A 23,268-nucleotide genomic window follows, 5' to 3' on the forward strand; every position below is an offset into this window, starting at 1 on the left:
AAGGCATCTGTAAGGCCATCCAAGCAGTAGAATCCTTAATGTCTGTCACTTCATTAGGGGAATCCTCAGAGGCATTCCTTTCAGGACTCTGTGTCCTCTCTTAACTGTAACAGTCATAAAGGACATGTACTATGTATATTAATCAAGATTTAATTTCACCAGAGACAGGCAGACAGAGCCCGAAAAGTGGAAAACACTAGAGAAAAGTTGCTGAATTGGGAGTGGGGGGTGGGTGGGGGGGTGGTGGTAAATCTGTCTTTAAGCTTGTTTTAGGGGAAACAAAACTTATTTTTGTAGCCCTCTTTTATAGAAAGAAAGATCTCACTTGTGAACCAGGATGGGATTCAGATTTCCAGCTCTATTCTGGTGACAAGCTGTATACGTCAGTGAGATTACTGGTGACACAATATAAGCCACTGCACGGGCGATTGTAGAAACCAATATTTTAAAATGTTAAAATATTAATTTCAACTTCAACACAAATAAAACATTAAAAACTGAAAGTTATTGTCAGTCGATGGCTGTTTGGTTGCCTGCATGTAATAAGCGGGCGTCTCGGCCAAGTTTCTGATAGGCAGGTGTCCAAACGCAATTGGCTCTGATTTGTTGGTAGTTTCACTAGAAAAGCCAGGGACTCAATGCTTCATCTCCACTTGCAGGGGTGGTCCTTGCAGAATCGAGCTGAGGCATATTTTGCGGGCCACATGAGGTTGAGGAAGCTTTCACAGCAACCCTCTGTACAAGGCTTATTCTGGCTGATAAATGCAGTATTTTGGTGTCTCAGCCTGCCCATTCAGAATGTTTCATGACCAATAAATACACTTTTAAAAAATAATTAGCATTAGAGAAAATGCCAAATTAAATAGTGCTTTCTTACCATGTATTTTAACCTTATTCATGCAGTAGCAGTAAGCAATGGTATGCTAATTTTAAATACACACAGTTCTTATTATGCACAAGCTTGCACAAAGGTATGCAGAGTCCAGTTCTCCCCAGTACAGCAGAAGAGTTACAGACAACACATTGACTTCTGATTTCAAAGGCTTCAAAAAGATCCTATTTTTCACCCTTGGAATTATTGTGTGTAGTTCTGTGCACCTAATGTAGTTTTTACAATATTTGTAGTATATTATTTACCAGTTTTTTTACAGGAGGATCAAAGGGCCTCAAATGAGGGTCAAAACGCCATTGTGCCTGGTGCTGAACAAACAAGAGTAAAAAGACAGTCCCTGTCCCAGGAAGCTTACACACTAGTTGTCTTGTACTACTGCGATCATACTGCCCTGAACTAGGATCGTATCACCAACCATATGCTAAGCAACATCAAACTGTGCTGATACTTGGGGGGTGGGGAGGAGGAACGACCCAGAGCGCTGAAGGAAGCGATGGTGGTGATTCAGTAGATAGCATTCTGATTTAGTTCTGGCTCGGATAAAATGCTGCTCTACAATCTGAGTGGGTATTCTACTGCTGGAGACAGTCTTTAATGGGAAATCAAGGTTCGGTGCTACTTTTCCCAGAACAGTTCGTGTATTATTACCCTGGGAAACTAACTGTTCCAAACAAATACGTCATCAATGCACACTATAAGGAACATTTAGTGGTGCATGCTAGAATGTACACTCCAGCTGGTGCACACTAACGCACCGTGTAGACAAGTCCTAAGCAACTTCAGTTCACCTAGGGCTCAGTGTATTTATTTTTGGTCCCTGCAGGTTAGTACACCTAAAGTTTCATGTTTGGTTTTGTTTTCCCCAGTGGGGAAAAGTGAGAATGTTCATTCCTCTCCCAATGAGGCTGGCTGGCTGATTCTTTCCTTTATAATTTGGGTCTTGAGATACCACAGAACTTGTTACAAACATATTGGCAAACCTGGACCAAGTGTTGGAGGTTGTAATGGAACTGGAAAGCGGGCAAGTTACAAAAGCTTTGCCCAGGCATTATGAAAGGTTTTCACCATTTTTATATCTGCAGTGTTCTGCTCAAATTCCAATTAGGTCATTACAGTATATTCAGTCTACCTTAAATCCTTCCTATGTTTTCAGTTTTATAAGCTAGTCTTTCCCTCTCCCACAATTATTGTTTTTAACGGTTGTTTGGTATTGCTGAACACTGTCCAGAGATTACCCCTTTGAACTCCTGGAGGTGACTGTATGAACTGATTACGATGTAAAACTTGGAAAGTGCTTTGGGATCCTTCTGGATGAAATATGCTGTGTGGATAGGTCATCATCATGATTCTTTTGGATTGTTTATAATCCATGACACTAATCAATTGTGTCCTAAATAAGACCTCATAAAATTAGACTTTTTTCTTGCATACCACTTATTCAATCTGCTTTCAGCTCCCTGGCTTTGGCCATTGTGCAATCAGTTCAAAATAAATGACAGCTACTCAGTTTAATGAGGGGAAACCTAAACAGCAGTGCAATGACCCTTATGCACTGGTAACAAAGCCAAAGTCAGTGGCCTTTTATTAAGAATGAACGTGCAAGTCTTGTGGTGCAGGCAGCAGCTTTTCAAATGCTTTCTGGTTTTTATACAAAGTTAAATTAAGCTGCTTGCTGTATCTATGTTGATTTAACTGCTAGACATTATTTAAAATTTGTAGTAAACCAAGAACATATACTACGAATCTGAACTTCATGACTGTCACTATGCTGTGCATGTTGACCACTTGGTACTTCTCAGACAGGGAGAACAATATAGATCTTCAAGCTCCAAAAGCACATGCCACTAGCTCTTCAGCCACAGGAGAATCTGTTAGCCTAGCTGCTATCAGCATAGGGCCTATGACACATGGAATAGTTCTTTTTCTATCCGGTAGAAAAACTGGAGATGCGGGAGGGCAGAGAGCCACACGCCTGTACCCCAGTTCATTGCATTACATTTATTACCACTTGGATTTTTTTATCCAGTGTAATTGGTTAAAATTTAGTCACATGACCAAAAGTAGACCTGTGCCTAAGAAGCCAATCATCATAGTTGACAACTATCAATGACACTGAAACCACAGGCCAATAAACATGAACAGCTTCCATGTTTCTCCCATAAGAGGAACCAACCAACTTCCTCCTTCTGTATCTCCTACTGGGGTAAGGAGACTTATGGCGCCTGAAACAGCTCCACTCACATGAGGTGGGGGGGAACGTGGTTCTAAGGTTAGCTGTTTTTCTGTGGCAAAGTCTCTAGTAACTAGAGTTGGGCAGGAACCAAAATACCAGATCTGAACACGCCAGACCGTGTTGCCATTCAGAGTTTGAACTCGCATGTGCATTTCATGACTAGTCTCCTTGATATCTTATAAAGATTCAAAGCCAAACTCCAGATTTGGGCTACGCTCAAACTTTGTGAGGCTCAAATTCACACTCCAGGGCTGAATGTTGCAGCTCAGGGCCCATCTCTATTTTACCCACAGAGACCACAGTGTGTAAAAGTTTCTCTGCAGATATATTTATATGCTGAAGACCTCAAGCACAGAAAGTATATCGCAACCAAAGAAACTCTTTAAGGACAACAAACAAATACAGACTCTCCCCAGAGGCAGCAGCAAAACTGCCTCAGGTAACAAGGATTCCTTTGATTGTGCATATTTCCTCCACCTTCCAGCAATATTTCACCATCTCAGGAACTCTTTCTACCCAGGGCAATATTTTGCTGCTATAGTTCTCTGAGCCAGTCAATATATGTATAATACACTGATCAGAATATTTACAGTAGTATACAGAAATGACTATTTATTAGTAAAGTTTTACTAGTAAAGTTTTTGTTCATTTGTTTTACCTTTACTCTGGTAATTTAGAAATAGATTGTAGCATTTAGTTATCCCCGTCAGTAGGGCGTGATATGGTGCTAAACTGCCACAAGGACGGGAGTGCTTTGTACGGGATTATGGCTCAAGGAGGCACGTTCCATCCCCGACTCCAAGGATGCCAACACAAGACCACATGCTGCATCTTTCCTGAGGACTAAATTAATGGGACTACTCACGTGTGTAGTGTTACGCACATGCATGAGCGTTTACAGGATTGGAAAGTAAATTGTTCTTTTGTCTCATTGCTCACTAGGAAGAGTAGAGGAAAAATATGAGAAAGGGGGGGAAATTACTGAGGGTAAAGAATGGAGTTGTCCAGAAGATGACAATTCTGTTTTGTGACCATTTTCAAGGTTTCAATATTTTTGTTCCACATCGGAAGGTTGCAAATGTTTTTGAACAATGGAAATTTTATCAAAATGGCTGTTTGCAGAACAAAACGCTCAGATTTTCAATTTGGGTGAGATCTCTTTGCTTGGTCAGAAATGACCCGAGAAAACCTTCTTGGCGATAACTCAGTTGAAACCGATCCATCTCCACGAAACATTTTGGCTTTCATGAAACCATATTTCATTTTGTCAAATGTTCTGACTAGCTCTAGTGAAGAACAAGAAAACTGGGGATCCCATGACTAAAGTTTTTTTATTTTTTTTTAAACTCTTTCTTGTGTATGGTATGAAATATGGTGTCCTCAGCTGTGATTTATCTCTAAATCTTATATCCAAACAATTAGGTGGACCTTTAAGTGGATAATTTTTAGCAAATAATTTATATGACAAATTTAGGCTCTCTTTTAGCTCCCAAATGATCTGCAAACTGGTATGATCTTTCCTAAATGAGTTGCTATTTGTAATTCAATTAATTTTACATGAATAATTTTCAACCAATTGATCATGAATGGTATTTTTTTTCCTCGTGATTTGCTGTTCATGTATGATTGACCTAAATTGCATGTATTATTGTTGTTTCCTGGTTGGATTACCTAACTCTATAAACAGGAGGAATTCCTAAAGAAATCATTGGGGGTTCTGGGAGAAGGTGGAAAGCATTCTAAGACAATTGTAGAAAGTCTTCCAAATTTTAGGACACTTAAAACTCTCTCATTTGCTCTTTTGTACAAGAACATTCAATATAAGTGCACCCCAAATTTAATAATACCTGGGTTCCTCCTGAGGTAATAAAAACAAAATAAGTTTTTTGTTGTTCGCAATTTTCTTATGCAACATTGCTAAAGTAGCTGTGTTTGCATGTATGTGTGCAGCACTGTTCATAAATGGTGCCTGTCACTTACCTTTATCTATCTTCTAAGCCCCAATTCAGCAAAGTCCCTACTTAAGCATGCGTCTAACTTTAAGCATGTGAGTAATCTCATTCCTATACAGCAAAGCACTTACATATATGCTTAAATTGGATATCAGTGGACTTAAGCATGTGTTTAAGTACTTTGCTGAATCTGAACTTTAATTGCCTGAATGCTGGGCCCTTGCTAGGGAGGGTATTTTTTAAAAAAAAAGTTTGTATTAAGGCAAAGTTATAATACAATGTTCACACACTACGTCATATCTGACTTATTCAGGAGCAGGTTAAAATTCAAAGAACCTGGCAAAAGATTCTTACTTGCTGGCCTCTATCCTCTGAATATGCCAGAAAGGGTCACCAAATCCCTAAATACCTATCCTCTTTTTGGTGCTTCTCACATGTACGCAATTGGTGTGGAAGCTTATCCATTGCAAAGATGGTCCCTATTTTACTATACCACTATTCCATAGGGGGGCAGGGTCACGCATTTCCAATAACATGCAATAAGGAGTCTAGCGGCTAACTATAAAAAAGAAAAAAATATTTGTTCTGCTTAAAATGCAGATCCTTTTCTGGAGCAAGTCAGGGGTTCTTTGGGAAGCTAGCATTTTGTCCTAAGGTGAATCTCTTTAATAATTTCCTCCCCAAACCACTTAATCCTGGACACAACCACCAAATGTGCACGTTGGCTAGGGAGTATATTATTTGTATTACTGTAGTGCATAGGGGAAAACGGAGCGTGTGGCACCATTGTTGTACAAACCGATAGCAATAAACAGTCCTTGCCCCCCAAGACCTTACTCTCTAAATACACAAGGCAGAAAAAGAGTGGGAGGAAGGGATATAATGACCACGGGTAGAAAAATCAGAACTTCAATCCCACAGGAAATGCCAATATTTCGACACTTTTTTTTGTCCCAAATCAGGACAAAAAGTCAAAACATCTAAATTTTTAATGGAATGGAAAACTCAAAAACAACAACAAAAACTTTATTTGGAAAGGTTTCAGTTTGATTCATCCTGAGCTGCATGCTCCCTCATGGGAATTGTAGTTCATGCCCTCATTCTCCTCTACAGGCTGGCTCCCCAGTAGGACAACATTTCCCAGGAGGCTTCATGGTCACGAGATTCATGATGCCACAACTAGAAGGGAAACCATAGCGAATCATAGGAAATGTGGTCCAGGCCAGGAATCTGGACCATCGAGGAGAACTGGGGCATGAGGTACCAAAACTACAGCTCCCATGAGGCAGTGTGCCCATTCAGACGCCGATTAACATCAAACTGACCTAAAACAAAACAAGAATACATTGGTTACAGATGGAATATCGAAAAATTTCAGCAAAATTGAAATTTTCCTGGTGAAAATATCAAATTTTGTGAAAATTGCATTTTCTATCAAAACCCCTGTTTTGATGGAGCACTCCCAACCAGCTCGTACAAGCAGAGAGAACAGAGTGATGGTTTGCAAACAATGTGTTACTGCCTATGTTTTGGGGAGAGGAGGAGGAGGACATTAGTGTTGGGGTGGTTTGTTTTTTTTGTTGTCATCGTCTTGGGGTGGAGTTTTGTTCGGAGAGGATTTGATAACAAAGACAAAGGAAGGGAGAGCAAATGTAGAAAGGAGAGCTGCTCTGGATTCCTCTTACGATATACTACGTAATGTTTTTGTCATATACATGAATTGAATCCACTTGTCTCCATTTTACCACTTTCCGGTCACCAACAATTCACCAGAGTAATTTTCTGAGCGTAATTACCACAAAAATCAATTATTGGTTATAGATCTAAAATTTGTTTTTAAATGGACGCTTCTACAAGCAAAAAAACCCATCATTCAGGTGAACGGTCACAAACAAAATAAACAGAGGCATAAACACTGTCAAAACAGTGTTCTTTGGAAAATGTTCATGCAGTGATGACTGTTATTATTATTTATGATTTATATTGAGGTAGGACCCAGGAGACCCACCCATGGATCAGGATCCCATGGTGCCAGACGTTGTAGACAAAACAAAAAATATCTGTCCAGTTGGTCCCTGTCCTCCTCCCGTCCACCTACACACACTATTCTCCCATCCTAAATACAACAAACAAGATTCCTGTAACCTTTTAGTGGAACCTAAAATCTTCTAATCATATTTGTCTAGAAAGTTATATATTGAAGCACAAACTGATGTTCCAGGCAAATAGACAGCATTTTTTTCCTAAGTGAACTAACTGTTCTAATGTTCGCTTTACAAACAATCTGTTCCATGTTTGTTAAATAAATTTTACTCCTGATCGAGCCCCACCCTCTGGGGAATCATCTCACTCCTATGAGACACACGGCATAGTCAGTGCTTGTACAAAGTGTTCCCGAAAGGGAAATATTTCCTTTTGCATTCTGTTGCTCCTATGCGTTCAACAATGCTGGGTAGGAGAGGAGAAAAGGTAAGTGAGACAGGCAAACAGGTTTTTGGTGGGAAGGGAGACAGAGTTCTGAGACAGATCCTTCAAGCCCCATACTCCCTCCCTGCTGCCCCTCCAGCAGTATTCTCTCCCCTAGCATGAAAAGTCAATGTCTGTGAAGGATTTCACAGCAGAAACCATCTGCTATGCCCTCATCCTACTACCCTGTTCCGGTTCTTGGAAGTTTTGCCCAGCCTGCTGAGGGAGAAGATTCATCACTCAGTCCAGAAGAATCTTTTTAATTCCTGTGGAGAACTGAAGTGGAATAGCTGCTGCTGCTGAGATGCGTCTGATTCTCAGGGGCCCAACTGAACTGCATCTGTATTGGGGCTGCTTTGGGGAATGCCTGAGGGGATCCCCAGAAAGCACTGGCTAATTAGCTAAGTTCAGAGAATCCTCTAGGGAAGGAAAGCCCAGGCACTGGACTTTGCTTTGTACAGGACATAAATGCCTGAACTTCAGCACAAGATCTCTGTGCAGGACTGTGTGTTGATAGGAAGAACAGTGCTGCCAACCCCAACTGTTCAAAAAGCATGTGTCAGTTCCCCTCCCGCCAATCATCAAGAGATTGGCTTACTCATGAGATTAAAAAAAAATCAATTTGGGTTTGGTTTTATTGATCCACTGATTTCTGAGCTTCTAGGATGCAGTAAGGTCATATTTTCAAGCTTTCCTCCTCAACCCCAAGGGCTAATTTTTTTTTTAATATAAACAAAAGCTAAAATTCTCTCACAATCACTTGTGTCCAGGAAGCGGGACATGAAATGAATCCTTAACTATCATGTGACAAAATCAGGAGCATTCTCAATGGTGGAAGCACTCAGCCAGCTGTATCCTTTTCATAGAATATTACGGTTGGAAGAGACCTCAGGAGGTCATCTAGTCCAACCCCCTGCTCAAAGCAGGACCAACACCAGCTAAATCATCCCAGCCAAGGCTTTGTCAAGCTGGGCCTTAAAAGCCTCTAAGGATGGAGATTCCACCACCTCCCTAGGGAACCCATTCCAGTGCTTCACCACCCTCCTAGTGAAATAGTGTTTCCTAATATCCAACCTAGACCTCCCCCACTGCAACTTGAGACCATTGCTCCTTGTTCTGTCATCTGCCACCACTGAGAACAGCCTAGCTCCATCCTCTTTGGAATCCCCCTTCAGGTAATTGAAGGCTGCTATCAAATCCCCCCCCCCTCACTCTTCTCCACTACAGACTAAATAACCCCAGTTCCCTCAGCCTCTCCTCATAAGTCATGTGCCCCAGCCCCCTAATCATTTTTGTTGCCCTCCGCTGGACTCTCCAATTTGTCCACATCCCTCCTATAGTGGGGAGACCAAAACTGGACACAATACTCCAGGTGTGGTCTCACCAGTGCGGAATAGAGGGAAATAATCACTTCCCCTCAACCTGCTAGCAATGCTCCTACTAATATAGCCCAATATGCCATTGGCTTTCTTGGCAACAAGGGCACACTGTTCACTCATATCCAGCTTCTCATCCACTGTAATCCGCAGGTCCTTTTCTGCAGAACTGCTGCTTAGCCAGTCGGTCCCCAGCCTGTAGCAGTGCATGGGATTCTTCCATCCTAAGTGCAAGACTCTGCACTTGTTCTTGTTGAACCTCATCAGATTTCTTTCAGCCCAATCCTCCAGTTTTTCACTCTGGACCCTGTCCCTACCCACCATCATATCTGCCTCTCCCCCCAGCTTAGTATCATCTGCGAACTTGCCTAGGGTGCAATTCATCCCATCATCCAGATCATTAATAAAGATGTTGAACAAAACCGGCCCCAGGACCGACCCCTGGGGCATTCCGCTTGATACCGGCTGCCAACTAGACATCAAGCCATTGATCGTTACCCGTTGAGCCTGACAATCTAGCCAGCTTTCTATCCACCTTATAGTCCATTCATCCAATCCATACTTTTTTAACTTGCTGGCAAGAATACTGTGGGAGACCGTATCAAAAGCTTTGCTAAAGTCAAGATATATCACATCCACCACTCTCCCCATATTCACAGAGCCAGTTATCTCATCATAGAAGGCAATCAGGTTGGTCAGACATGACTTGCCCTTGGTGAATTCATGTTGACTGTTCCTGGTCACCTTCCTCTCCTCCAAGTGCTTCAAAACAGATTCCTTGAGGACCTGCTCCATGATTTTGCCAGGGACTGAAGTGAGGCTGACTGGTCTGTAGTTCCCCGGGTTCGCTTTTTTCCCCTTTTCTAAACATGGGCACTATATTTGCCTTTTTCCAATGGCTCTGCAATCACATTAGCCAACTCCCTCAGCACGCTTGGATGCATTAGATCCGGACCCATGGACTTGTGCTTGTCCAGCTTTTCTAAATAGTCCTTAACCTGTTCTTTCACCACTGAGGGCTGCTCACCTACTCCCCTTACTGTGTTCTCCAGTGCAGCAGTCTGGGAGCTGCCCTTGTCATGAAGACGGGCGGAGGAGGCGGGGGGAACAAAAAAAAAACCCCAACAACACACATCGAGTACTTCAGCTTTTTCCACATCATCTGTCACTAGGTTGCCTCCCCCATTCAGTAAGGGTACCACACTGTCCCTGACCTCCTCCTTGTTGTTAACATACCTGTAGAAACCCTTCTTGTTACCCTTCACATCCTTTGCTAGCTGCAACTCCAATTGTGCTTTGGTCTTCCTGATTACACCCTTGCATGCTCGAGCAATATTTCTATACTCCTCCCTAGTCATCTGTCCAAATTTCCACTTCTTGTAAGCTTCCTTTTTGAGTTTAAGCTCTTAAATCTCTGCAGTTGTTTAGGAAAGTACAGGTCTCAAACTGCTAGGAATACACGCCTGTCCTATAGGGCCCTTCAATTTCAGTTTTTATTTTTAATTTTCCCCAGGAATTTATCAGTGTTTATTATCACAACACCACAAACAGGTGAAAATCAGAGCAAAAAACTATTAATAATTTTTCTTGGTAAATATCGGGGTTTATTTTGGAGGGCAGAAAGATGTGGGGGGGAAGGTATTCAGATTAATGCTTTGAATTCCATTAATTAATGCGGTTTGCTGCAGAACTAAAACAGAACTCAAAACACAACGCCACCTCTGGGTTTAAGAAAATACATCTCTAATCCCCAAATAACCATTTATTCAAATTAAAAAGTTTTTACTGTTGTAGACTTAGATCCATTAGCCTATAAATATTTACATTTAATAATTGGGCCCCACCATTTGCAGTGCATACACTCAACGTCATCCTTTTCTCCTGTTTTTGTTTTAAACTTTCAAATACTTCCTTGTGTTCTGAACCGTATTCTGATACAGATTTTCATTTTCTTCTCATTTTAGAGAGTCAAATTTTTAAACCGTTATCTGCTAACAGCTTGAAATGTGTATGTGGTAAGCATGAGATTCATCAGTACATTCAGATGCACATGCTCTTCAGAGCTCACGAGCATGCCTGTTTTGTTTACTGTGTGTATCTTAATCTAGACTAATACATAGCCTGACTTCAACAGGCAGCTTTGCATATACACACAGACAAATGTATTTTTGTAATACAATACGTTACATGAGATATAGGTGTTTTGCTAGTGAAACAAGTTCTTTTCAAATATATACATTTGAATGATACAAAAGTAGGGTGAAATTCAGAAAAAAAATGAATACTTTTTTTTAAACCCCAGAATTTTTCAGTAAAAATTGGTTTAAACTGAAAACAAAGGGGCTTAATGTTCTAGTAAGACCACTAGTGAGTTATTCCGAAGTCTCACGAATGGCTGGGGATGAGGGAGGTTTTTACTGGTGAACTACTTGATTTTTCTCTTTGCTTTGCCTTTCTTTTGTCCCTTATCCAAATAGACTTTGGCAATAGGAGTTGTTACTGTCTGGGTCCTGACTAGTTCCTGGAGTCCTCTGTGCAGTGTACATATTGTTTAGTAAAGTCCTTCTCAAAGGCAGAACAACATCCATTGCACTGGAGGCATTGTGCTTTCACTCTAATTGCTTGCACCTAGTCCAACTGCCATTAAACTGATTTCACCACGAACCCAGTCAACAGCCTGCTGACCTCTGATCCCAAGTCTCATACACACCGCATTTAGCACGGTTTATTGGCAAAGTTTACTTGCCCATTCAGATATGTCTGGATAGTTTACTGTTGTCTTTCTTGACTATGGTGCTAAGAGGTATTTTTATTTTTAAGCTTTTGAAGTTTTACAGCATTTACAAATCTACATATTTCACAGTGTATTGTAAAGCAGTTTTACAGAGTAACTGCATGCAAAATATTTATTTACTTCAGGAGATGCAGTTACCTTACTGTATATAAATTTGGACTGATAAAGGATTACATTTTTACAATTATCATTGATCTAACCTTTTGCTAATTTCATAATGTATTGATAGTCTCATAGCAGAAAGCAAAGATTTAGAAATACTGGCACATTCTTTTCTCAAAGTACTTCCAATACATCCAAAGCCGCAGGATGGAAACGTTAGAAGTGCCCAGCATTGTTCTATTGTACCCATTGAAGCCAGTTAGATTTGGCCTAACTAGGCTCCCACTAAAAAATTAATGGGAACAGATTTAGACCAGTGCTGTGTACGTCTGAAAATCTCATCCAGGAAACACAAGAAGTTCCATGGGAAAACTACATCCACTCTACTTTCCACGACATAAATAGGTTCAGATCGAGTAGTATCTACTTACAGATACAGTAGTAGATACTTCAGGTTTGGTTCAAAGTGTACCTGCACATTTTTTGATGGTCACTATTTAAAAAAAAACAAAACAAAACATTTTTTATAGCAATGATGGAAGACACTTTAAGTGCGGAGTTGGACTAGGTGACCTCCTGAGGTCCCTTCCAACCCTGATATTCTATGATTCTAGGACATTCTAGTAACACACTTTATGCTGCAGCGAAAATTGACTACTCCTGAAGGATACTCTCGTATATTTATACTAGTATTTTTCTAGTATATAATTTAAAGAGCAAATCATGATGGAGGTTAACTGCAAATCTTGCTGGAAGTTGATAAATCATCTCTCATCTCCTTTTTTTTACTACGATGCTGTAGTAAAACAACTGTACCAGTGAGGGATGCTGGACTCCTAATAGCTCAAGGTGGCCAAAAATAGGGAAGGAGAATAAATGTTTGCAAAAAATGTCTTCAGCCTTTACCCATTTATATTCAGGAGAAAATGGCTACCCATCAAGGCCTCTGATTGTTCAGAACCTGGTTCATTCAGCTGGATATCTCAGCTAACGTGACAGAAAGGGAAGAGCGCTGTGTCACCCATCCATTTTTGCCACTATGCCATCGCTCTAGAAAGTAGCCACATTCCCTGGTCTTATCCCACCCCAAAGACATCTCATCTTATTTCAGGAGCAGAGGCGAATGGCTAATAGTGACCCAAACTATAGCTCACATTGTGCTCTTTGTTAGTCAGCACGGAACAATCTCACCAATTGCTGAGCCCCCTTAACTCCTATTGTCTGCCATTACTATTGTTCAGTGCTCAGAAACTAGGGGTGAATGCCTGTATACATATAAAAGAAAGCATGTGGCCCATGTTATGCCCTCAACCCACACAAAAAACTCATTCACATCAATGGCAGCTTTGCATAAATATTGAGGGCAAAATATTGCCCAGTGTTTAAGGCATTGCTCCCATACAGCATGAATCCGCTGTAGCAACCTGCATGGAACTAGGAGGGAAGAGTCTGGAGGAGGCACCAGAAAGCCAGTCTGCACGCACATAGCTTGAAAGCTAGCTGCAGTGGTAGCAGATCTGTAATTATTTCTCCTAATAAAGAGCTCGTTTGGTTTTATAAGCACGGCATTTTTTCATGTTACCCAGCAGCACACAGTACATGACACTGTGTTGGCAGGTAGTCGGTTTAGTAAGACCATAGCTTGGAAGGGTGTGTGATTAGCAAGAGAACAAAACATCACCTGGAAACAGAACAAACTGGCAGCAGACAGGGTCTCAGACCACTTGGAATGCTGCACTTCGAGACAAAAATCCTTCTGCAGGCATAGACGCAAGATTTGAGTCTGTACACAGAGCTGATTGTGAGGGCTAGAGATGGAAAAAATGAAGGTAAAGCTCTTTGTACCATCTCATTGGGGGCAAAGAGAGGAAGAATGAGAGACCGCTGCCAGGAATAATGCCCCAAACACTAGGACAGCTGTTGGACAAGTACTGTGACTCCAGACAGAATGAGACTGTACAGAGATACTGTGCGTGTGCAGGCGTGCCTGTTTACCGGTCAGCAAGAAGCAGAACATGGAATAGATACTTCTGTTACAGAGCTGAGAACTCTGGCACCCCACATGCAAGTCTGGAGACATTAAAAGGTTCCCTAATTAAGGGCAGGATCATTTGTGCGATTCCAATTTTCAGGAGAAGTTGTTGGGAGAAACTGATCTAATCCTAGAGAAAAGCTTCCAACTAGGAAGGGCAGCTGAACTGTCCAGGGAAAGAATCAAAACAAGGACAACTAGTCGTGCAGAATAGGTACACAGGCTGAAGCGAAAAGAAATGGGGAAGCAGGACCGGGACAGACAGACTGAACAAGAATGCAAGCAGTGTATAGACTGTGAAAGCAAAACAAAAAAAGTTATCAAGAAAAATGCTCAGCCTATGGACAATGGTGCAAGGGGTGTGGGAAAGAGAACCACCATGTGTCCCAACACTGCAACTACCCCAGGAAGGAAAATGCAGCCTATATGCGGTGATGCAGGATGTAGAGACTTCCACTGAAGAGCAGGATATATGCAGCATGACTTCAGCGGATACAAAGAATCCCAATGTCCCTGCACTGCACAAGAAGGCAGCTGCCAGCCATTCAACTGCCATATTCGCAACTATACTATTAAATCAAGGACCAATTCGTTGCCAGCTGGATTGCGGAACCAGCTGCACTGTAATCTCAGCAACGTTGATAAGCAGCAGTTTTAGACTGAGATGAGCAAAGAGCCGACCAGGTTTTTAAGGTACATTGACAGTGCAGTCACAGATGTGATTTACATCTCATGTAGATGTACCCATACTAGTGTACTATAGAGAGCTTGCTCAAAATAGAAGCGAAGACACTAGCTTCAGCATGGGGTGCACATGCCTGACCTCCTCAATTGTCAGAAGAAGAGTCAGAAGAAACGATTTATACGATCAATACAGAGGACAAGCAAGATGCCACCTAATAGAATGAAGGCAGCAATAGGGTGAAAGTAAATCCCCTGTCACAAGAGAGAATGTAAATAAGAAATGGGAGACTGATTCAAAGAACAGTACACTTGGAGGCCTAATAGGATGCAATGGGCTGGGGTTAAAGGCCAAATCCCTACAAAGAACTTTTGTCACGGTGCGGGACTCACCCCTGTGGTGCCTCCTGTTAGGCTCTCAGGAAATTAGCTCTTCCAGCCTCTGGAGCGCCCTCTGCAGGCCGGCGTCCCACTTGCCGCTGGCCCCCGTGTCCCTCCCGGACCTTGGTGCCCCTTTTACCCAGGGTGCTGCCCCCTGGCAGTACCCCCACAGTCTCTGGGTCTCCCCTCCCCTGGGAACCTCCACCCACTATCCCCACCTCACCTCAATCTTTGGCTACTGCTAGTCACGACTGAGCCCCCGCACACTGGGGCAGACTGCAGCGAATAAGCCAATCATCACAGGCAAGGGGGTTTGGACCTGCTGCCTCTGCCTACCCGTGGGCTGCCCCCTGCAACCCCAGTACTCTTTTTGGCCTTACTCTAGGCCTGCAGCCTGGGGGGTTTCCAGGCCAGAGCTCCCCTGGCCTTCCCCTAGCCCTGCTCCACATTAGGCACACAGGTATACTCCCCAGCAGCCAGGCCCTTCTCCTTCTAAAAGCAGAGAGACACTGTCTGCTCCTGGCCCACTGTCCTCTTAAAAGGGCCAGCTGAACGCTGATTGGGGAGTGGCCACAGCTGCCCCCCCGTCAGCCTGGGAACTGCTTGCTCCCAGCCACAGCCCTCTCCTGGGCTGTTTTAAGCCCTTTAAGGCCGGAGCGGGTGACCGCCTCGCTACAGCTATGTACTGGTAAACTCTAGCCTCAGCAAGTCATCAAATGCTTGAACAAAAGACACAACAACAACAAAAATTGTTCAATGGAAAGATGTAACAACCTGCATGGAACTTGGAGGAAGGAGCGCAGGTTGCAGGGTAGGAAGAGTTTGGAAGAGGATCCAGGAAGTTCATCTGTGTATACATGGCTAAAATGCTAGCTACTATGACAGCATCTCTGTACATAGTTCTCTTAGTAAAGAGACAGTTTAGTTTTACAAGAATGGGGTTCTGTCATGTTATTACCTAGAATGCAGTTTGTGAAACACTCTCCATGTTGCTTGCTGGCTCTTCATACTCTCCACAAGGTTACAGACCATCATCAGGTATAATCATATGGGCATCTGGGCCCTATGATACTACTACTCTTAACATAACACACAAGTTGTTCAGGCATGGAGCCAGATCAAAAACCAGGAAGATAAGGTCTGTGGCCAAGAAATGTGACTCTTACATCAAATCTCAGAAGATCACAAAGTTTCCCTTGAAATCATGTATCAGAGGGGTAGCCGTGTTAGTCTGTATCCACAAAAACAATGAGGAGTCCGGTGGCACCTTAAAGACTAACAGATTTATTTGGGCAGAAGCTTTTGTGAGTAAAAAACCCCACTTTTTGAAGAAGTGGGGTATTTACCCAAGAAAGCTTATGCCCAAATAAATGTTCGTCTTTAAGGTGCCACCGGACTCCTCGTTGTTTTTCTTGAAGTCGTATTTCTTCGGAACAAGACTCTAAGCCACTTACTGTTTAGAGTAGTTTCCATGTGCAAAAATTCATTAGACTGTGGTGTAGCAGAAATGATGCAATGACATTTCTAACATTATCCTTTTCTTATCACCAAGGGTAAAATTGCTTTATCAAGAAATTTAAAGTTGTATTTTTATTGCTATTTTAAAAAATATTCTTACAACATCATACCTATAAAAGGTTCGTCACAGACCAAATACCACTCTAACCTTTTAAGCTTCTACAGTAAAAACTGTCTTTTTTATTTATATAAGTTTGGGACAGATACAAATGTAATCATAACCCCCAAGGCAAAATTTTATGGCAGTTTTCAGAACTCCTCACTATAAAAACTCCTCAAACCTACAAACATAAATATTTCCAATAAAATTTGTTTAGATCCTGGCCATAAACCATGAATTTCTTTCCTTTTCCCTTTACCTGATTTTGGAGTTACAGCTGTCCAATTGTTAGAGGCAAACACTGGAAAGCCAGAAAGGTTCATATCAGTAGAAAACTTTGTCTTCCTGCAGTGGTCAAAACGGTGGAACACAGTGGACCAAATCTTGATTGTCTAATTCCCATATTTCCACTGATACCAAGGGGAACACTGTAGGACTCACGTGAGAAGTCAATCAGGTTGACCCAGTGAGTTGAAGAACATGTATTTTAGGGGAAAGCTGTTGCACATTCCACTTAGGCTATGTCTACAGTGCATAGTTAACCTGAGTGATTGGCATCTGGGTCTGAACACCCAGGTTAGCCTAGCTCAGGTATGAGCATCTGTCATAAATATAAAGGGACAGGTAACCACCTTTCTGTATACAGAACTATAAAATCCTTCCTGGCCAGAGGAAAAACCCTTTCATCTGTAAAAGGTTAAGAAGCTAGGATAACCTTGCTGGCACCTGACCAAAATGACCAATGAGGAGACAAGATACTTTCGGGGGGAGCGGGGGGAAGAAACAAAGGGTCTGTCTGTCTGTGTGATGTTTTTGCTGGGAACAGATCAGGAATGCTCTTCAGAACTCCTGTAAAAAGTTAGTAAGCAATCTAGCTAGAAATGCATTAGATTTTCTTTTGTTTAATTGCTGGTAAAATAGCTGTGCTGAATGGAATGTATATTCCTGTTTTTGTGTCTTTTTGTAACTTAAGGTTTTGCCTAGAGGGATTCTCTATGTTTTGTATCTGATTACCCTGTAAGGTAGTTACCATCCTGATTTTACAGAGGTGATTCTTTTACTTTTTTCTTTAATTAAAATTCTTCTTTTAAGAACCTGATTGATTTTTCATTGTTCTTAAGATCCAAGGGTTTGGGTCTGTGTTCAGCTATGCAAATTGGTGAGGATTTTTATCAAGCCTTCCCCAGGAAAGGGGGTGTACGGCTTGGAGGGATATCTGGGGGGGGAGACATCTCAAAGTGGGCTCTTTCCCTGTTCTTTGTTTAATATGCTTGAAGGTGGCAGCATAGGGTTCAAGGACAAGGCAAAGTTTGTACTTGAGGAATTTTTTCACCTAAGCTGGTAAGAATAAGCTTAGGGGGTCTTTCATGCAGGTCCCCACATCTGTACCCTAGAGTTCAGAGTGGGGAAGGAACCTTGACAGCATCCTCACTGCAAAGCCATATCCACGCTACTGTGCCCTCATGATGTCTGCACTTGCCTCTCTGTTTCTGGAGATGTATCTTTATACTGAGGAGCTCTAGGATCCCTGTCAATTGCAAGAGAACTTATCTGTCCTTTGTGGTCATATTGTGGAAAGGCATTGGAGGACTATCAGCACGCAAGTGATTTTTTCTCTGTCCTCATTACAAAGTTAGCAGGTTTCAGCCGAAATTAAAGAAGAGCACGGTTGTAACACACACCCCTAGCTGGGTCAGCTAACCTGGGCTTAAATCACCTCCAAACACTAGTCAGAGTTTTTCTACGTGTATGGTAGGGGGCCTAAGCCTAAAATCTGGGTAGGAGCCTGGGTGAACTGTGCCATGTGTACAAAACCTAAGGGGAGACAACCCCCAAACATCAGAAAAACAGGAAATGCATATATAATAGTAGATATGCTGTATCATTTAACTGTTCTGATTCTCATTTTTGTTTTTCTATTAAAATATCTATAATATATATAACTTGAAAGACTGACATTTGTTTGGTTTAGGTCTGGTCAAATATAAATGCAAGTATCAGAAATAAAAATTTTAAGCCAACAAAAAGTCCGCATTGCATAAAATTCTTAGCTGTTTATTATAAATATAACTTTTATATTAGTTTCAAAATTCATTTTCTAGGCCCTGATCCTGAAATAAACAATGCACACAGGCTTAAGTCAATGGGACTATTCATGTGCTTAAAGTTAAACACATGTTTATGCAGGATCAGGGTTTAGTTGATGAGTGGTAAATAATTACTTCTGCATGAGTCCTGTCAACCTAAACTGATTTGCCTGTATCATTCAGTGGTAGTTTGGAGGCTGGATTTAACCCTGACTCCCAGTGGTCTTTGCTAAAAGTATCCAGCTTTGTGTTTCTGATTGCGATTAGAAGAAAAGTGTACACAGGAAAAAAGTCTGTTTTCAAAACCTAAAGCAGATACATTTTCCAGCTTATAAACTATATTTATTAAAAACTAAAAAACAGTTCTATTGATACAATCTGCCAACTATTCCTAATAAAATTGAAATTTAAAAACAGAGCGGTTTAAATGAAATGTAATGCTTTTTTTTAATATACTGCCGATTAAAAAGTTTTTTCTAAAATGCAGAACACTACATTATTTTCCACAGAAGCATATTCACTATGAAATATCAGGTGGGTGGAACAAACTTTAGCTGCTTATGAGCTGGTGTGGTTACCTAGGGGCTTGCGTACAAGAACAGTTAGTTTGCAGCAAGCTGGGGTGTGCAATGGGACAAGACTTGCGGTTTTAAAATGGGAGTAGATTAAAACACACGAACAAACTTGTTAGTACATCTCAGCAGGATCCACACGGACAATTAACGCAGGGCGGGCTAGTGCAGGGTAGATTCACACCCCAGCTTGCTGCAAACTAAAGATCCTAGGTATCCCATTGGCATCATTTAGACTTTTGTAACCACTGGTTCAAATCCCTGCACTGAGAGTGGGAGCTCTGGGTGCTGAGCATCTCTGAAAATTGCTCTGTGCCTTAGCTCAGGGGTTGTCAACCTTTTTCTTTCTGAGGCCCCCCCAGCATGCTATAGAAACTCCATGGCCCACCTGTGCCACAACAACTGGTTTTCTGCATGTAAAAGCCAGGGCAAGTGTTAGGGGGTAGCAAGCAGGGAAACTGCCCAGGGCCCCACGCCACAGGGGGCATTGAGAAGCTAAGTTGCTCAGGCTTCGGCTTTAGCCCCGGCTGGTGGTGCTTGGGGCCCCAGGCTGCAGTCCTGCACAGCGGGACTTTGGCATTTTGCCCTGGGCCCTACCAAGTCTAACAGCAGCCATATTTGACGGACCCCCCCTGAAACCTGCTTGTGGCCCCCCAGGGGGTCCCGGACCCCTGGTTGAGAACCACTGTCTTAGATCACCCGTTGTAAAATGGATGAGGAAATACATCCCTCTCTGTGCAACAGGGCTGGTGCTGAGCCCTTTCCCTGCCAGAAAGGCCGCACTGCACATGAGGTATTTTCAGAGGGCTGTTTCCTTTAATGGCGCTTCGTGCTGGTAGGGGCCTTACAGTAACAGAGAATCAGGCCCGTGGTGTTTCCTTTCTCATCATGTAATCTGAGCTGGGTTTGACTGTAGATGGTGAGCACAGTCTCAGAGCTAGATAGTTGCTGGATAAGATGATGATATTGATTCATGAGGTACTTTTCTCCTGTTTATCTTAAAATAGATGAATTGCCTTTCTGCTTCCCATTTGTGTCTTATGTGAGTAGTTGGCTCTCAGCGAATTAGCTGTTAACACTTCTTTAATATTTCCCTCCATTAGAAGGGGGCTCCATTCTTCGATTTGTTAACCATTCATAAATTCTGCATGATGGGTATTGTCTTACAGCCTAACTTCTCCCAAGGGCTTATCACTCGTTACCATTTGTTGGGTCTCTGTGTCTGTGTCACACGCAACCAAAGCTAGATTTGAGAGAGAAGTTTTGGAATAATTTATTATTAAAAAGAGTCCTACGCTGGGATCTTCCAAAACACCGTAAAGGAGTTTGGTGCCCAGATTCCTTTGAAACGTGGGTACCAAACCCCCTTAGGCACCTTGGAAAAACAACTCCGGAAGTCAAAGACCCGCACGGACCAAAAGATCGTGAATTGTCTCTTCTGGATTTTTAACATAAGAACAATTTGTAAGGCAGACACCGAAAACTGGAGGTCGGAAGCGTAAAGGAAACAGCTTCAGGTAGGAGGAGGATCTGCTACAGACCAGAGCAGCAAAGGAAATGGAGCAATCCACCCTCTCGCTTCAAGTCAGGGTTGAGGTAAGCTGATGCGGAGTGCAGAGGAGCCAATCATTGTGTTGTACCAATTCAGGGGCACTACGGTTTTCCCAATCCAGCACCTAAACCAGTTCCTGAAGCTAAAGGTGGGGTTTTCAAAAGCACTCAGCACTGGTCTAATGGAAGTCAGTAGTTTCTAACAAGCATCTTCACGGGGGTTTTTGGTCACCTCTTTTGGGAAGAGCGTTTAAAAAATACAACCCCACAAAACCACTGCTTTATCCTCCTTTACAGCGGTCTCTAAAACCCTCCTATGTCATGATGCCTACAAACCACTTGGCAATGGCTAGATAGCTGGTGTGGGAGTGTGACTGCTGCTTATTACACTAATTGAAGGTATCTCACAGCTACATTGTGCTCGTCTGTTTGCTATGTGCACCTGGTGTCTCACGTCTTGTTCTTAGAGTGTAATGATGGTTTGAGCCATCTTTTTGTTGTGAGTCTACAGCACTTAGCACAGTGGGGCCCTTGATACCGTCGCTTAGATACAACCACAATACAAATAATAAAACAATAAGACAGACTTCTATTGTCTTCAGAGTTAAACCAATGCTGGGCACATTTAAAAATCCCATCCAAAATGTCTTTTAGAAATACAACAATAGAAACCGGGGTTTATTTCCCAACAATTTAAATAAAATGTAACCAAGCTTACTTTGTATTTGTATTAAGAAAGTGAATAATTCAGGGCCCAATCCTGCCACCCTTACCGACTGCATGTGTCCCCTCAATTTGAGTGAGATAAAAGAGATCCGATCAGGTCTAATGTGATCCTACAGCTTAAACTCAAACTGGCCACAGGATTCACGGTAATATCAAACAGAGTTATCCTGGGGACCTATATACTTGCTTTTCTAGTCCAATGGGCCAAAAGCAATTGCAGTTTGTGTTTTTCATTGGAAGACAGGCTGTGGCTCTGACGGCCACACGCTTAGGGTGAAGTCATCAGCTAACTGGGAATAAGGCAAACAGCTGCAGCCTCAAAGAGCACTGTCACTAGAGAGTTCGCTGAGCAGCATGGGTGTTAGGGCAGAAGGGAGCAGCTCCACCTGATATCCCCAGGTGACAATACAATACTGTGATCACAGCAGTGGAAATAGCAAAGGACCAGGTGCCATCACAAGGAGGATTGATGATAAAATTTAAAAAAAAGAAAGAAAGAAAAAGGTGATCAGCCTTGGATGATTTCAGACTGAAAGAAAGAGAACAGAACTCCCCAGCTGACACAAAACAATGGTGTAAAGAACTGAATCTGACAGTGGAAAATATATTATTTTACTGAGACTTGTTCTATAGGCCTGGGGTCTGATTCCACAGGGCTTTGTACCTCGTGCACTCCTTTGCAGCTGTTCAAAGTGAGTGCCAAGTGGAGGTAAGATGCTACCCAAGCAGAAGGCGATAGTGGCTGTGAAACTATACACTCACTGTGCAAATGATAACACAAGGAGCCAGGCAGTGGGGAATCAGGCGCTTGGTTTCCATAAACCACCTTCCCTTGATTAGAAGACTGGCAGTGGCGATGCACAAGACTTCACAGTGGACAACAAAGAGCTCTTGCCTTCCTTTTGCTAGACAACATGGAGGGAATCTAAAGTACAGGCATATCCCCAGAGTCCTAAATGGCCTTCAACAGACATGTTCTAATGAAGCCAAGTTAAAAATCTGCAATAAATTAATGAGACTGTTCGTTTTAGGTGCAATCAACCATACACTCCCTCTTATAGCACCTTCTAATTATTGTTACTAATGATGGAGTTTTGGGGTCACTGCTTCCTGAGTGAAGCAACCCGAAAAACTTTTTTCTGCTTGCAGCAGGCATTGGACAGTCGCTGCATCTTACATATTTGGAACAACTCGTATTTAAGTTCTGCTTCTTTTTAACAGCTGGGCAAGGACATTGCTTCATTTGGATGCAAAGAGTGTTCTTCATAATTAGGTGTATTTTTGTTCTTTGCCTCTTCCTCTCTTTCCAAAAGGGGCATAGTCCATTAACTTTTTGCTAAAGTAGTTGTTTAACTTTGTTTTAAGTCAATGGTCATAGTGGCCTCTTCCATTTCTTTATTAATTACTATTAATCACTGATATTATTTACTGAGGGCCAGATTTTCCAAAAGAGTTCAGCTCCCATTTAGGCATCTAAATAAATATCTAGATTTTCAAAATCATGGTGGGTGCTCAGGGGTAAGTGCCACACTGAAAATTGCTAGTGTACTTCTGAAAATCTGACCTAGTTGTAGGTGCTGGGCAGTTGAAAAATTTGGCTCTATTTTAGTGTCAGAGGTGTGTTAAAGGGACTCTGTCATTACAAAATCTAAGATGTTTGGGGCAGTGACTATCTTTTTGTTCTATGCCCGTATGGGGCCAAGCACAGTGAGGTGCTGGTCCATGATGGGGTCTTCTTGAAGCTACTGGACTTATAGTGCTACAAATAATACTTTTTTTTAAAAAAAATGTTGAAATAGTTTTGA

This window comes from Natator depressus, chromosome 4 (genome assembly GCF_965152275.1).
Source record: "Natator depressus isolate rNatDep1 chromosome 4, rNatDep2.hap1, whole genome shotgun sequence".
NCBI classification, from domain to species: domain Eukaryota; kingdom Metazoa; phylum Chordata; order Testudines; family Cheloniidae; genus Natator; species Natator depressus.